General features: G+C 37.8%; 1 long non-coding RNA gene across 12 annotated transcripts; it reads right to left on the minus strand.

Annotated features, from left to right (window-relative positions):
• Window positions 1-4,580: 4,580 nt before the first annotated feature.
• Window positions 4,581-8,666, minus strand: LOC113300295. 12 transcript variants are annotated; one of them, XR_003335690.1, is made up of 13 exons: window positions 8,482-8,666; window positions 8,273-8,402; window positions 8,128-8,169; window positions 7,534-7,602; window positions 7,213-7,317; window positions 6,949-7,059; window positions 6,700-6,778; window positions 6,448-6,565; window positions 6,027-6,137; window positions 5,684-5,815; window positions 5,323-5,475; window positions 5,176-5,225; window positions 4,581-4,920 (listed from the first exon to the last, which is right to left on the minus strand). It is a non-coding gene; the product is annotated as an uncharacterized LOC113300295 (long non-coding RNA). The 12 variants fall into 12 exon arrangements; XR_003335689.1 differs by having other exon boundaries at window positions 6,658-6,778; XR_003335693.1 differs by having other exon boundaries at window positions 6,894-7,059.
• Window positions 8,667-14,684: the final 6,018 nt, after the last annotated feature.

The following is a 14,684-nucleotide window of genomic DNA, read 5'->3' on the forward strand; positions in this document are numbered from 1 at the left end:
ACTACACCCCTCATATGATTTCATTATTAATCAACTCATTTTTAGGTTTACACTCTTAATTTTATTGATCAATCTTTGAATGTTCTTACAAGAAAATATAAAGAAATCAAGAATGACATCTGATCTATACTTTCTCTCTCCTATTTACTTGTTTCTTACTCAAAAAACATCTCTCCCATTCTTTACAACTTGAATGACTATTTATAGAGAAATACATAGTGGATGACAGCTAATCTTCCCTTTATTTTCGGGTATGGTCTGTGACATTCTCACAACCTTACAAATGTTAATTTCGCAAGCTCTCTAATTTTCGCAGATCTGCGATATTCTCCCTTTATTTTCAGCCAATCTGCCCTTTATTTTCGGGTATGCCCTTTATTGAATTAATTTCCCATGTAAGGTTGTGAGAATGTCACAGACCATACCCGAAAATAAAGGGAAGATTAGCTGTCATCCACTATGTATTTCTCTATAAATAGTCATTCAAGTTGTAAAGAATGGGAGAGATGTTTTTTGAGTAAGAAACAAGTAAATAGGAGAGAGAAAGTATAGATCAGATGTCATTCTTGATTTCTTTATATTTTCTTGTAAGAACATTCAAAGATTGATCAATAAAATTAAGAGTGTAAACCTAAAAATGAGTTGATTAATAATGAAATCATATGAGGGGTGTAGTGTAGGATTTCCTGCAACTACATATATCTTGGTATAACCTATCACAATACCTAGACTTATGATTTGGTATGACCGGTCTTAGTAATTAGTGTAACCGATCCTGAGTAATCACCATGTGATAGTATGATCGATCATTGTAATTAGTATGACCGATCCTTATAATTGGTGTCACTGATCCTTTTAATTGTTCTGAGCGATACTTGTAATTGGTGTGAACGATCATAAGTGTAGTGTGACTGATCCTTGTAATTGGTGTAACCGATCCTAGTGACCGGTGTGACCGATCATAAGTAGATACCATATATATATATATATGTAGGTAGAATCGATCCTAGTGATTGGTATAACCGAACCAGAACTATGTATGTGACTTGGTAGGACCGATCACAACTAAACATTGTGACCTTGTATGACCGATCACATAGTAGTCTTGGAAGTCTGGTAGAACCTATTCTAAACTTGTTTGGAAGTGTGGTATAACGGATTTCAAGATGCAAATCCATGTACATATGAAATAAGGATTTGAAGTGAAAAGATGTCAACATACTTTGAACACGAGCATTAAATCGTACCATTTATTGTTCAAAGATATTCCTTGGTACTCAAGGTGATCCTTTGATAAAATAAATTAAGAATCTTTTAATTAAGGTTTTTGATTTTATATGCTTTAATTACCTGCAATTAATGCATATCTCTAGAGAATAAAAATTAATAATGTGGATTTACTAATTGGATATTTTCTATTGAGATATTTCGCGAATGTTGGACAAGCATTTATATTGGAAATTATGAAAACCGAATTTTTCCATTCATTACATATCTTGAGAATATTTTCGATTTTGGGAATTCTTTGGTGTCCAAACATCCTTGGTATATGAATACCTAAGTCCGCATTTCTAGAAAACTATCCTAAGATCCAGGAAAACTTCATTTCTTGTTGTTTCTGGTGGAGCCATCTAATCGAAGAGATTCTTAGAACTATTTGTATATCTAAAGACATCTTGTGATAATCCATTGTTAACAGACTCCGTTCTGTGTGTGATTGATCACAAGAGGATTCAAGTGTTATTGTGCAGGCATTTTAAGGCAATAAAAGATTTGAAGACGAAAAAAATTTCTTATTAGTTTTGGTATCTTTTGTATCTAATGCATGATCAGGCTGGGATCCAGCTACGATCAGTTTATCTTTGATAGATTTGGTTGTCTAGTTGTGTTAGAGCATTGCTCGGTTGAACCCACCAAGCGTTAGTATGTCAAGTTTGGTTGTCATATTTTAGTGAACCAAAACTCATCTAAAGAGTCGCTTGATTATTTACTAGAGTCACCGTCGTATGGGTTAGCTAGAAAGTTATTAGGATATGAGACATACAAGTATTACTCGAAGACTTGAAGAATGTGAAGAAGTAAAGAGCTACATCGACGACATCATCCTTCCTCTAGAGGTTAGTAATATTTTGACTTGAACTGTTTTATTCCTAACCTAACTTTCAAGACGTGCTATATTGAAAACATAACTGTGAAGTTGTGAATGATTATACTCTAGTTAGACGTAGTATTAAGGGATTACAATATAACGCCTATCTTTTGGACTTCGTATATAAGACATCGACATAATCGTATGAATGCTATTGTGATTATGTACGACTGTGGGTGAAGATTTTGTCCTAGGAAACAAAGTTTTACATTTGTTTAAAGGAAGTACATTCATAAACTTGTTTTGTGAATCGAAAGGGAAATCGCTAGGCTTATTGGTCTTGTTATTCATTGCACATCTTTGGATTACCAATATGTGTGCTTAGAAGTTAAAAGTGAGGAACAACAGCCTCAGGGAGGCATGAAACTGGCAGAGACATTTTCAGTTCCTAAGACTGCAAAGCTTACAGCCAAGGAGTTACTTTACATATCACAGAAGACATAGCCGATGCAAACTTAACAGTGAACTGATTATTGGTATTACTTATAATTGTTAGGAAATATGGCATAATTCTAGAGTATTCTACATATATTTACATATGCGGATTTATTTACTCTAGGATATACTGTATATCTCTATTATATATTAGTTTCTTTGTATATGTCGTATTCTGTATTATATTATAGTTTCCTTTTCTAGGATAGTTTACTTTTCTAGGCTATTATCTCTTGTATAAGAGGAGTAATGCTCCTTTCCATGACTAATCCTGTCATGGTATCAGATCCAAACTGTTACAACATTGTTCGGTCGAACTCACACATGTTGCTATATCGATATTGACCGAAATCTCAGTCTGGTTAGGATGAACTGGAACCGAGCAATGTACAAAGACATCGTTCATGAATGGTCAGCTTAAACTAGCCAATTGAATACTAAGCTTAATCATTTTCATATAACACTTAAGACTTTAATCTTGAGTCACAAATTCACTGTGCGATTTTTTGTTCTCAGTGAAAAGAATTATATGAATTTTTCTAGTTAATAGATCATGAAATCTACAGGAGTATATCAAATCAGATATAACATTCTTTAGGTCTTTCATATTTGAAAACATATGAAAGGTTCGAATAAGAGTTAGATTCTTGTAAGATTTTTAACCTCTTATAAAAAGAAACTTTTTATTCGAATTATTTGAATAATTTTCGGAAATCTTACTTAAGAGGAAATAACTGGAATTACCCATTTTAAACAAATTCTTATAACACATGAGTGCTTGGGTAAGGAGAAATTTGTTCTTATGTAACAGTGCATTATTTTTGACTGTTTTTCCTCTTCCATTTCTTGAGATATGATACATCATCATAATCGAAGAATGGTTCAGAGACTACTCTTTTTGAAGTATTGAGACAAAACCTGCGCGTTTAAAATCATTTTCCTTATGCCCTCTTTTAAATGATTTTGGAGTATACTGAGTAGACAAAGAATCAACGTAATAGTCTTTTATTCTGTTTGTTAAGAGTCGATAATCAAAGTTTATCTGAACATGTTTTTTACTACCACAAGAATAACAATGTTTGGTATTAGTAGAGTTATAATGTGTTAGATCATGCCTCGGTTGAACCCACCAAGCGTTGGTATGTCAAGTTTGGTTATCATATTTTAGTGAATCAAAACTCATGTTAAGAGTCGCTTGATTATGTACTAGAGTCAACTTCGTATAGGTTAGCTTGAAAGTATTAGGATATGAGACATTACAAGTATTGCGAAGTCTTGAAGATGTGAAGAAGCAAGGAGATACAACGACAACAATCATCCTTCCACTTGAGGTTAGTGATATTTCACTTGAACTGTTGCAGTCCCTAATGCGTCTTTCAAGTCGTGCATATTGAAAACAAAACTGCGAAGCATATTTGAACTCTAGATAGACATAGTATTAAGGAATACAATACGAGGTTTATTGCTTAACCATTAAACTTTGTAGATAAGACATCGCCATAATCATTTGAATGCTATTGTGATTATGTATGGGTATGAGGTGAGAATTTCATCCTAGGGAACAATGTTTTACATGTGTTATAATGAAGTAAGTTCATAAACTTGTTTGTGAACCGAAAACACTAGTGGAAAATAGCCGTTTTAAGATAGTCCGATAGTGTCGTTTCAAAGGTTAAAAAGACACTATCAGAGTGGCGCTGAAAGTGTCGTAGATTCAGTGTCTTTTTCTGAAACGACACTTTCAAGGTGTCCCTAAATAACGATGCTTTCAGAGTGCCGCTATGCACGACATTTGTATGACGTCGATTTGATTTATTTTAATATTAAAAATATGTCTGATCTGGCAGGCTGACTACAGCTGAAACAATTCTGATTCATTCTGACTGGGCTGAAACAATTCTGATACAGTTCAAATTACAGTAAACTGAAACTCAAATTAAATTGAAATTCAAATAACAAATCAAATTCAAATTCAAATTAATATTAAAATACTAAATTTCTAATGAACAATTCAAATTCAAATTCCATATAAAACCAGATTCAAAACCAGATTCATATGATACAAAATGACAACTCTATTACATTGAATTACTCATAAATTTAGTTCAAACTCACAAAAATAAAAAAGGATTCAGCTGCTAATTAACAAGTTCAAGGTTTCTTAAAGAGAGGTGATGCAAGTCCTAAAAATTTCAACAACTTCAGTCATTATGACCTTGGCACAAGCTTGCTTGAGAACAGAACTGCAGAAGCACAACCCTTTCCAAGATTAACTTATCCAGCAACAATGGCGATTTTACCATCAACCATGACATCAGTGACCCTCATGAGACCATCTAGAAGAGAGAGACGGAATCCATAAAGGTATAGAAGTACATTCAGAGTAAGAGTAAAATGTCAGACCTTATATGCTAGGTTACATGACTAGTCGAAACATAATGAACATAGGTGGTCTAATAGATCCATCATCAAGACAACAACAGCAACAAAATCTCCATAGTGATTTCATTGCTTACATCAACATGGAAACGAACAAATAAACCATAGGCAGTGAAAAACCATAAACATGATGAGTATGCGAAGACACATACCTCTACATAACATTGTGATTGAATATCTACAATCCACATTCATCTAGTTCCTGCAGCATCAAGAAGTAAGAATAGAAAGCAATTCAAAGTGGTGAGCAGAAGACCTCAATTAGAGAAGATGAGAAGGAAAAAGAATTAGGATTCTACCATTTGATGTGAAGAAACATTTATAGCTTCCCTGTCAAAAGAAATTACAAGGATTGAAATGGTTGATTTGGAAAGGTCTGTCCACCTTTCCAGCAATATTTCCACGTGTTCCTTCAGTTTCAGCAGCTTGAGATACCTGATTAGTAGCATTGGCTGCAAGTTACAAATAATAAAAATTGGCTACAAATTGCTCAGTCAATGACTCAAAAAATATATCTACTTCATAAATGAAAAAAAAAGAAACTGGTAGACTGGATGATGATGTGTTCGTTGCGCCCGTAGGAATCTGGCTCCCAAGCCCAATAAAATTTTTAAAAAAGCATCAACAATCCACATTAGAGGCAGATATTTTGAAGCATACCAAATATTTCGATACCCGAGTAACGTCAGGAACAACATCTTCACTTTGGTCGCCAAGATTAAACGTTCCAAGAACTACGTTGTGTGAAACTTGACCACCCGATTACGCGGAGCAGCAGTACTCGGACATTTCCTGTCAAGGAAATAAAGTCATTTGCGGGTAGACTGATTTATAATCTCATTAGTTAGCTCAGCTCTCTAACGGATTAATTAACCATTAGACTGATAGTTACTAGTAACAACTATTCAACTTCTATCAATTTTCTTGGCTATAACTAAGTAAAATTATGCAATTGTAAATAAGAATGTCAAAAATAGAATATCCATTATTAAAGATCCAATACCTTTCCCATTGGTGTTTGCATTCGCCTCTACAGAAGTTGTTCCAGATGCAGTTTGGGGTTGAACTAGTTATCTTGCCAATACTAGACGCAATGTATCTCCATCTTCTACGTCTAAATATGGTCAAAGGATCTAAAAGACGAAAAGATGACAGGGTGCAAATGGAAAGCACAAGCATGCAACTGCATTTGATTAGCCTAGCAGAAATATTACTGCAAAAATATGATCCCCTGCATCACCTAAGCTGCAAACCATGTAAGATACTCAATTCCTGATAAAGTATGATCCAACCTTATTAGAATGTCAATTTCTGACACTATTCCTCATGATAGAAGAACAAATTGCTAAGGTAGTAAGTCAGATTGCTAAATCTTTTGAGAAAATATCAATTTAATTGTGCAGAACATGAACATGTTAGGATACAATATTCTCAGAGGCACTGGTTTTCCTTCAAAACATTTCCCCTAAATATAAGACGATGTTGCTCAACTGACACACTGAATGTCCCAGCTATTTTCTCCTTGAACAATGGAACTGGCCTCTGCAATTTGTCAGCATTGAACAATGTAAAAAACACTAATGATAAGCTACACCAAAACTACAGTCAAAAACATGACTTATATTTTTCTCAACTTGGAATATATAGATCTGTGAATCCAAGGTCTTAACATTAACTTAAAAAATGGAATGTGAACTTTCCCCCAGTAACTTGCAATTTCAGCGTGGCCTCATCACCCACATATATTTCCATTGGCTGAAAGAGAAGACAAGGTATCAACACCATATTAGAAGCTCTTAGTGTTGATTAAGAATTAACTCTAACATCCAAAAAGAATTCTATGATGCCTGTTAATATCATGTTCTGTGACCTGAATTGGTAAATAAGACACAAAGACTCATCTTAGTTCCATGCGTAAGAGTTACCCTGCTAACGGAAGAACTCAGCGAACAGCCCATCCACTAAAACTAAATATAACAACCACCATCAACATTTTGTCCACCTTTCTCTACCTATAGCACCACCGAGTAATTAACCTTCAAAGCAACAAACCAACAAAGCATATCAGCGTCAACACGAAACAAATGTGTTGAAACTACGGTAACAATTACAATCATAGTACATGGAAAAATATGTGAACAGGTAATTTACATCACAAAACAGACCAAAAAGGCACGGATCAGACATACTAATTAAATATTATTTCTGCATCTAACTTGTCCCAATCAACAAGTCCAAACTTTGATTTGGTGGATAGGCATGAAGGATTAGATTCACTAACTGCATGTGCAAGACTGCAAGAGGTAAATCGAGGAGGTAAATACTTCATAATTGTATGCCTTGTTAGAAATACAAGAAGTTTAGCTATTAACACATTAAGTAGGACTAATGAATCAAATTACAACAACACTAAATTGGTGAAACAAAAACACCACACATGACAAACAGAAAATCCACGTAGTACATATAGTAAGTAAACTAGGAAAAGTACACAAGAGTAAGCTTTTTACCCTTGGCGTAGTATGCTTTAGCCATCATTAACTTCTCCCATGTTTTCCCATAGTTTGTAATGCATATACCTGACAATCAATCAATAACCCATTATAACAATGTATATATTCAAACCGATACAACTAACACCAATATCAACCTATCATCGTTACAACAATACAACACCCCATATCGAAGAAACATCATGAATACCATTTGCGAAGGAGGACCCTTGCAATACATGAAAAAAATCAGGTTGTACAATATCAACCACTCCTAACTTTCATATACTGCAACTGTTCTCACCACCCACAATTACCACTACCACAAGCATACACTACCAACACCCACCCCACCACAAACATCTAAACATAAGATCAACTAAAAACATACCCAGAAATCCAAAACATGAAATCATACTCTAGAATGACAAAAATCATGATTGAGAAAATGAAAAATCAGAGAGGGTTGAATACTTTAGTTATTACCATCATTTCTTCTCTTGACAGTGAACCCAGAAATTAAAAAACCCTAAAATCAAAATCCCCTAAACGCAGTTGAACTAAAATAACGATATAAGAAAAACCGAGAAGCGATAAAGTCAAAGAATCTACCCTTTTTGTTGTAGATATGTATAATAACCTTGCCAGCGAACCCTGAAATCAAAATCCCGAAAATCAATAAAATCCATATACATGCAGTTGTACCAGAAGAATAATAAAAAGAAAATCGAGAAGAGATTACGTGAAAGAATTTTACCCTTCTTGCTATAGACAAAGAGAAATACCACAACAACAAATCCTGTATCAAAATTTGTAAGCGCGTTTTTCTTCTTTTGTATCTTCATCATCAATTTCATCCCTATTTACACAAAACTCAACAATAAACCCTGCAATCAAAAACCCCTAAATTAAAAACCCTAATACAGTTGAATCAAAAAATCATCAATTAAAATCGATTTTTTTTACCCTAATCTCCAAAGAAGATCGAGTGAGTTTTGTAGAAAGAGCGATATCCGATTGAGTGAGTTCTGTAGAAAGAGAGATGAATGAGTTTTAATCTGTGAAGGTGAGGGAGAAAGGGAGACCAGAGAGGAATGGAGGCGAAGAAACGAAGAATAATGATATTTGTCTCTCTGCATTGGATAGATAGGGTTGAGGTGACATTCTAGATTAAATCTCAACTGTATAAGGTGGATATCCTACCAACGAAACTATGCCATTTGAGTGACGTTGTGCAAGTCAACAAAAGAGAACATTTTGACTTTAGTCAACGACAATAGATGTAGTATCGTTTTCCAAGTCAACAAAAGTTCTTACACAGCGACAGTTTGACCATGGTCAAGGACACTTTCGAGATGTAGTCTTTTAGCGAAATTTCATATGTGTCGTATCATAGTGTCTCAGATATCCCATTTTCCACTGGTGAAAGGAAATTTCCAGGTGTTATCGGTTTTGTTATTCATTGCAAATTTATGAACAACCAATATGTGTGATTGAGTATAACCACTCACAACTTGTTTATGTTCTTGGTAGAACTATTCACAAAGGCCTGACTTATGTATTGGTATGACTTTTATTAGTGAAACTGATCTTAAGTAACCACCTGAGATGGTATGATCGGGTTTGTGATTTTATGTCTGACCAAATATGGGAAAGGGGAGCCGATCATAGTAAGAGATGAAGTACATCACAAAGGGGAACTGATCCTTGTATAGGGTTGTTTGTGGGTGAAAACCGTTTCTGCTAATTTCGATAATTTCGTGTGAGTGCGGGTGAGAAACAAATCTAAACCCAAAACAATGTACTGCACGGGAGAACTTTTGATTCGAGAGATCAATCTGTACAATCCTGGCCTAAAGCAAGAAATGGCCGTTCCAGGCTTGCTTCGGTCACAAAGTGAAGGAGAAGGGTTGGTCTTAGGGAGGGAAGCGGAGAAAGTGTTGAGGCTAGAATAGTTGATTCTGGAAGTGTGGGTGTTTTACGACTTGTATCCGAAAGTTGAACTGGCGAGCTGAATGGAAAGCTACCAGGTGATTTCTGGATGTGTATTGTTCTCCTGACCAAAACTTGTTATTTGGTGGAAATAGGTGAAACCTATTTATACAAGTTGTAATAAAACGTACCATAGACTCGTATAAGGGTGCACAGGAACCGAGCCGGACCGACGGACCGTCCCGGAACCGGTGGAACCGTACCTGTTTTGGTACCGAACCGAGGAAGGGGGTACAGGTACCGGTCCAAAAAATAGGAACCGGGGCTAAGCAGGTACAGGTACACGGTCCTTCCTTAATCCCGTACCGTCCCGGACCGAATGTACCGAATATATTATAACCATTGGATTTAGGGGTAGTAGACTACTAATAGCCATTAGATCTAGAGTGGGGTATATAAAAAAACTTGGCTAGGGTTCCCCATTTTCTTCTTTATTTTCTCATTGGCTTTCACAGAACTCACACTTGGAGGATCAGGGGAGGATTTCCATTTTGTTGCGGGCTTATTTGGTACTCCAACTTTCAGATCATGAACTTCTCTACCCACATTTCTAACTACAGCTCCATTACTACTACTTCTGCTGCTTCCTCTTTTTAGCTGATGGAACTTTTGATCATTTAGGATACTAATTATGTTTTTAAAATTCTTTTCATATTTTGTTTTGATCGGAAATATTCGCTTCCATATTGATTAGAATACCAAGCATATCTTCAATGTTAGACCAAGTATTCCTCAGAAAGAATCTGTTCAAGTACTCATCCAATTCACATATCAAGTCTGATAGCCTCTTTCTCAATTGATACTACGATGATTTTTTTGGTCTGGAACCGAGATTAGTACCGGAACCGTATCTGGTACCGACGTGTACCTAATGGTACCGGAACCGAGGTACAAGGTACAGGTACCGGTCCAAAATTTTGGAACCGAGGTTAGGGAGGTATAGGTACTCGGCCTCGGCAAGAACCGAGCCGAACCGTACCGTGTGCACCCTTAGACTCGTAAGAAGTGGAAGCGGTTGAGTGGTGGAAAAGTGGTAACGGGTAACGCCTGGAATGGATGTTTCCATAATGAAGATGCGTTTCACCACTTATTTCTTGCCATTACTAACCGCCTCACTCTTATGACACTTTCGTGTAACGGGCGTATTGCACGCCGCCCGCTGTAAACCGCCAGACCAATACCCTGATGAGCATCCCCCAGTTTGTGACATGTTTTGATGTCTCGAGTGTTTTCATTGGAAAACGTGTAGCATGTTGCTATGTGCGGCAAGTTAACATACAGAGACTTGCCGGTTCAGTGACGACCTTCGACGACTGAGATTTTGTATCTCAGGAGGAAGGGTAGCCGTTGATCGCGGCTACCTTCCGTTTGGTGGCCAGTGGCCTGGCCGTGGTGCTGGCATGGCTTGCGCATGCCTTTGGCGTTGCCAAATTAGGATTTGACACAAACCGTGGAATTTGGCATTGCGGTCAAAAGTTTCCACAGGCTTGGTGGCTAACTTGTACGGCTGAGATCCGCACCTCAGGAGGAAGGGTAGCCATTGATTATGGCTACCTTCCGTTGGTGGCCAAAGGCGTGGTAGCGTGGCTGGCATGCGCGTGCGGCATGTACGTCTGGTAAGCGCGTCTGGCATGCACGTGCGGCATGTTGGCGTTTTTCGGGAAGCCAACTTAGTATGGAGACCTTTTTGAGGCCGTGGCAAGTTTTGGAGCAGCACGATTGGTTGACGGGAAGTGGGGCCAACATGCTAGGGCGTGGCCATACTTCCAACGCGCGGTGGAGGATTTGAAGCGACCTGATTGGTCGACGAAAAGAGGGCCGGCATGCTAGGGCACGTCCGCACTTTTAGCGCGTTGTGGCGGATTCGGTTGCCTAGCTTGTTTAAGCATGGTTTTGACCAACGGGGTCCAGTACACTACGCGGGGCGCGAAACCCTAATTAGCAAATTAGTTGGGTTTATGAGTTCTTTGCGAGCTATCACAATAATTAGCTGGATTTTGTATGCTGCCACACAAAAATCTTTATCTACAGAATGGAGTGTGCTTTCTGTCTGAGCATTTCGTGCAATGGCCTTAACTTTGGTACTTGGAGGTTCATGCTACTCCGCTGCGAGTGAACATAAGTTCGTGATGCCATACCGATTAAGGGTTCTGCTGGGGAACATAGCACATGAAGGTACTCAATGAGTCTCGTATTGGCGAGGTCCCAAAATTTACAGAGTGTTATGGATAAAAGTATATTGAGAGGATCAATAAATGTGTCGGTGGAGAGGTTAGTACTCGCAACACCGTTTCCTTGCAGAGTGACGTCACATCTGATGCAAGGTTTTACGATTTTAACCCTAATCTAAAAACCACCATCAACAAGGGTGCAGCAAGGTTTATAGCAGAAAGGGGAACCGATCCTATGAACATGTGCAACACGTTTTTAGGCAAAGGGGAACCGATCCTATGGACATGTGAAACACATATAAGTTAGATACCATATATATGTGGGGAACCGAACCTAGTACTTGGTCAGCCGAATTTTGGAAAGCTAGTGTGACTATGCACAGTACTCACATGGAAGGAAGAACAAAAACTTGTTTTGGTAGAACCGTTAAACCCATGATTATGATTGAATGTTTGTTTGATCAATCGCATAGTTCTTGAAAGTCAGATGAACCAATTCTAAACTTGTTTGGAAGTGTGGAAAATCGGTTTCAAGGTTATAAGTGTGAGAGAGAACTTACAAAGTAAGGATGTCGACATACTTTGAACACGTGCTATGAATGTTTATTTCTTTAATTGTTCAAAGTTATTCCTTAATATCTAAGGGAAGAGAATCCCATGATCGGAACATAAGTAAGTTAAGAATCTTTTAATTAAGGTTATTAATTTCATTTTGTAGGGAAATATAAGAATTAGTAATGTGCATTTACTAATTAGAATTTCCGAGAGATTTCAATCAGTATTTTTGGACAGAGCATTTCTAGGAATTATGGAAACTGAATTTGTGATTTAATGAATATCTTGAGAATATTTTCGGTTTTGAAAATTCCTTGGTGTCCAAACTTCCTTGTTTATAAATACTTCAAGTTTGCCTTTCTAGCAAACTAATCCTTCGTAACAACATACTTACTCTTTTATTGTTTTTACTGGTGTCGCCGCCTATTCAGAGAGGAGAGTAACCTAATTAGGTGAAATCTCTTACGACCGCTCAGTTTAATGTCTTTTTTGGGATTGAGAAGCTCTAGCGTGTACCGTTGGTGGGAAACTAGATAATTGCGGTTTATCTTGTGTTTTCGATTGATTTGATTGACTAACAGTGGTTGAAATCTGATTGTACCTAGTTTGTTTATGCTTGAGAATCTTCTCTTCTGATATAAGATTCAATCAAACTAGTTCAGAGTTTCAACACGGATCTTTAGACTTTTGTTAGTTCCAAAGACGATCTTGCGATAATCCATTGTTAACAGACTTCGTTATGTGTGTGATTGATCACAAGAGATTCAAGTGATTGTGTGCAGGTTTTTATTTAAGATTTAAGAATATTTGAATACAAAGAAAATATTGAAGATCTGACTTGGGTTAATAATTGTTAGAGCATAGATCGGTCAACCTCGCATGTGTTGCTATATCATGCATGTGTTAGTGATCAAAACTATAAAGTCTTAATTTCTATCCTATTAGCTAAGTCTCGGACTAGGATAGGAAAAGTGTAGTTGAGCTCAAGGACTTCACGGTGATTCAACGACAATGACGAAGATCTACACCAAGGAACCTTGGAACTTCATCAACAAAAGAGTATGTGAAGACTTGAACTTATCTATCACTCGCAACAACGTCTTCAACCTCCATTTCTAAATCACCAGCAGGCGCGGTTTCCACGGTTGGAGACAAAGTTACACTTTTACCATGACGAGTCTCCGTTTCAAGACGCTCTTAAAAAACAATTCCTTCCTGCGACATTACAATTCAATTTTGTTTCAAAAAAGAAAAAAGAGGAGGAGAAGAGTGCGAAAAATTACCAACTCAGTCGCGGACTCGCTGGAAGAAGATTCAGTGCTACTTTCAGAAGCGCTTTCATCATCATCATTGGATCCCGAACTCTCATTTTCTTCGGACTCTTCTTCATCTTCAGGAAACTTAGCCGATTTCTGGTTGTGCGCAAGTCTGGCAAAGGGGTTTGCGTCGTCAAGACCCTGAGTTGGGAAAGAAAAGACGTTTAGCAACAAAACAGAAGATTTGTGTGAATCGGTCAAATCAAGAAGGAGTTATGCATACCCGTGTGTTGAAAGAACTGAAAGTCACGAGAGCTGACGAATCCGACTGAAAACCACTCGCACGGTTTTTAGACCTTTGCTCCTTTTCCTGGGAACTGTCCACGTCCAGGATGGGAGATTATCGCTTAGCAACAGAAGGCTCCCTCAACAGTGGATGTTACACTAAAGTCGCAGAGGAAGGCTTTCCACGAGAATTTTCCACAACATCACTCAAGAATCCGTGGATGGCAAGAAACTCATCCTGTCAGAACTTGTTGTACCTAGGGGTTGTCACTAGACTTCGTTTTGGGAGAAGAAAATGAAAGCTTTTACCTGGCGCGAGAACACTGGCATTGAGAACAGCTGGCAACAATTCTTCTGGAGCAACCGACTGACGAATAAATGGGACCCCTTGGTCAAAACCCATATGCCGAGCCGCCATGTCAATATTATAAGGGAACGCCTGGCAACATCCCCGGAAGAAAGATGGCACGTGTCCAGGGATACAACTTCGCATAAATACGACCTCTCCAACGCTCATATTCTCTCCAGTAGAAAGCAAAGTCAAGTTTGGAGCAGCGGCGAAAGTGTTGGCTGAACTATGGACGCATGGACTGGAGCCCAGGGATGAAAACTAACGGCATAGGCATTGTCAAGAGAGTCGATGAGATTTGATCTAGATTTTGGGCGCTTATTCGACCAGCGCAGTATTCTGGAGCCACCAAAAGACTCAGGAAGTGGAGCCGACGGTTTGGGACTATATTTTGCGAAATTCTCCCACAACCATGCTTCGAGAAAAGCGACGTGAACATACGAGTCCACTTTCATATAACCATTTGAAGCGTACATATCTGCGACCAGATGATCTAGATGGGTATACAAAGAACCAAGAAACAAGCCTCTTCAACGCCTCCTTCCTACCAAGGATCGTGCC

Source organism: Papaver somniferum, chromosome 7 (genome assembly GCF_003573695.1).
Source record: "Papaver somniferum cultivar HN1 chromosome 7, ASM357369v1, whole genome shotgun sequence".
NCBI lineage: Eukaryota > Viridiplantae > Streptophyta > Magnoliopsida > Ranunculales > Papaveraceae > Papaver > Papaver somniferum.